Below are 3,351 nucleotides of genomic sequence, written 5' to 3' on the forward strand. Positions count from 1 at the left end.
CAAATTGTCCTAATCACTAAGTAAATAGATACTTCCTCAAGCTATCAGGGTACATACGCCGACAAAACTGCCTGCAAGTAGGAGGTTGAGGGGTGAAAAAAGAGAAAACTTTCACTGTTAATTGTTGTTTTCCTTCTTACTTCAACATAAAAACACCCGGTGTAATTATTCATAAGTGCCACTTTGATTCAGGCAAATTTGTTTGAAAGAAGCTTAAGGTGTTTCGCTTGAGTTATTCCCTCACAGAGTTTGAGTTGTACAGGGAGGGTCAGATCCTTGCAGCGCTTCTAGTTAAATTGAAGCTGAGAGCTGCGGGTCGGATAGAATTACACACGTTGTGCCCCTTTCTGAATGACTTGCCTCTAATCTAACCCAATCTGGCTTTCTGTAAACCTTATGGTGCTATATTTCTTTACATGTGCTGGGTCTTAAGATAGGATAACAACTGATGAGGATAATCCACTCAAATGAATTAGATTTGTTAAAAAATGCTTTTAGCTGAAGTGAATCCACCACCTCCTGTAAACATTTAATTAAAGTTTACAGCGGATTAAGAACTGATATTTGATTCTATTTTGATTTTAAGGGACAAACAAATGCACATACTCATAACACAGGAAATTTGCTGCGATACGTATCTGCACCAAGGCAATTATACCACATTATGTTGCTCTGCAAATGCAAAACATCAATAATTCAACAGCCAATCAAACTCTTAGGACCACCTTTTAGAGTTTTCAGGAAGTTTGTGTTTTAAATCAAATTAATTAAAAATACCAAATTACATATAACATACAACAGTCGTGAATTTACAGCATCCACACTCTGAGCACCTACAGTTTCCCCCGACCACTCCCAAAAAATTCCAACATAAGCACAGTGTAAGGTGTTTGAAATCAAGGTATATACCAGCCTTTGTATAGCTTACCCGTGATTTGGACATTACGGTGTAGTTCAGGCCAAGTCAGCAACATTAGACCACAGTATAGAGTGTCTGTCATGCCAGGTTTACACTGGACCCATGTCTGAAACCGGAGAAGTGTGGATACTGTAACTGAAACTCTGACGTGGAGCACGTCTCACAGTGTTGAAGGGGAAATTACAGAAAAAAATAAATAACCCCCCCCGGCAAGAGCGAGAGGGGGAAAAAAAAAAAAAAAAAAACCTGTCCAGGGTGAGCCAGTGTGAGCTGGGATTGGCTCCAGCACCCCTGTGACCCGGAAACAGATAAAGTGGTTGAAGATGATTGAATGAAAAAAAAAAAAAAAGCCACAGTTGGAATATGCTCATGCTTGGTCATTTTCCATTTTGGAATTTTAAAAGGCAATGGAGATTTTGTGACATAAAAAAATAAATAAATAAATAAATAAATCACTACAAGAGCTACACAACAATGTTAACACACAAGTTGCTGATGGTTGATATATTACTGAAAATTTAAACCTACTTAAACTGGATAGGCCACAAGAACAATGTGAAGTTCAAACAATGTATGTTAAATATTATTATTATTGTTTTTTATTAACCTACACAGTCAAAAGTTTCTCGTTGAAATGAATAGGAAAGCGTGTCCAAACTTTTTACTGGTAGTGTATGTTTTGGCTGCCAGTGTTGCACATGATTGGCCCTTATATGAGGATTCCCACAGAAAAAAGAAAATGAGTATAGGATTGTCTAGACACCAATGTATCAGATGTCTACATAATATGGCTTATAAGCACTTCCAGTCTTCTTAACATACCTAAACAGCAGCCGTGAGCTTTACAGTCGAACATTAACAACCACACCAAATACCACAGCCAGCGTTTAAACTGTAAACTGTAAATGAGGCAGCTCAGCGTGTCTGTGTGTAACAGTAAGAACTACACTAATAGCTTTTAAGCAGTTTGTAATGGAGGCAAAGTTTTTACTGCATGTGTATGCATGTGTGCGTCTACATCTCAGTGACAGTGTGTGTGTGTTTATGAGCTAATTAGGATTGGAGTTACACCATAATTAGTTTTGTGGCATTCCCGCAGCACATCATATCATGTTACAGCTCATATGCATAATTAGGGAAAATAAACATTCGGGGGTTCGGTTGGCTGTTATGAATCTTTCAACACTCTCTTTGTTTTTCCCTCTTTCTCTACTTCTTTTGTCTACTTCACAGCACAGCACATTGTTTTCCTTTCCTCCCAGTTATCCTGTGGTGAAAAAGGTGAGAAGTGGAGCCTGAATGGTTTCTATCTCCTTTACAGCAACACAGCTCTGCATCGAGTCAAAAATATGCACATATGAATGAAAATAAAAAATGAAACAGCATCTATTATAAAAAGAGAAACTAAAGTGTCTTTTACAGCTTTAGCCTTTCACAACCTCTTCTTTTGTGAAAAAGTTTGGAGATTAGCTGTTATAATTATTAAACATTTCATTTCTTATTGTTCTAATTTTAGTGTACGGGTCTGACCTGAGATAATGTTGAGTCACACTGACTCTGGTAAAAAAAAACAAACAAAAAAACAAAATGTATTAATCAAAAGTCCAGCAGCGTTTCTGTGGGAATTACATCGTGAAGTTAAATATTTCTCAGTAAAAATAATCTTTGTGCTTCTTTGCTGTTTGGTGTCTCTCAGCTCTTCTTGAATGAGAGTCACAGAGTCCCCTAGGCACTTTTTTTCATAATGGCTCTGCAGAGCAGACACATGATGTCAATCCTACTATTTATTATGTTTATTTTGCTCGCTCTCTTTTCATAACATACTGGAAATGTCAGCCCCAGTTTCTAGCAATGTGTCTCTTGGCTGGACATGAAAAGACATGACAGCAAGGAGTCTATTTTTCCTGTGTGTGTGTGTGTAACTGACAGATTTTGCTTTAAACTTCATGCTGACACTGACATTAGCCATTCAGATCTGTTTATTTGTGTTTCTCCAAAATAACAGACCTTGCTTACTTGGCTACAGTTGACGTGTGTACTTGTTTGTGTTTGTGAAAATGTGTGTGCGCCGAAGTATTTGCAAATCTCTCTAATGAGAAAATGTTCAGGTCCAGCACTGAATTTTCTTTGACGCAGACAATTTATTTTCCCAGGTAACATGTTCATGTTTCAAACGTAGATTTTTCGCAGTAGGTGAAATATCAGAGAAAATGAAAGTTGTCTTCTGCCCCCATCTGTCCACTCCTTAGACATATGTTTACAAGGGTGATTTAAAATGATTGTGACCTGCGGGTGTTTATAAGGCAAGTTTAGCTTGTGAACATCTCAGAAGTCACTGAAACAGACTTGCTACAGGGGGAGAAATTAGTTCCAGAGAAGGGGAAGAGGAGAGGAGAGGAAAGAGAGTGAGCAATGAGACCATACTATTATGT

Source organism: Echeneis naucrates, chromosome 15, assembly GCF_900963305.1.
Source record: "Echeneis naucrates chromosome 15, fEcheNa1.1, whole genome shotgun sequence".
In the NCBI taxonomy this organism is placed as follows: domain Eukaryota; kingdom Metazoa; phylum Chordata; class Actinopteri; order Carangiformes; family Echeneidae; genus Echeneis; species Echeneis naucrates.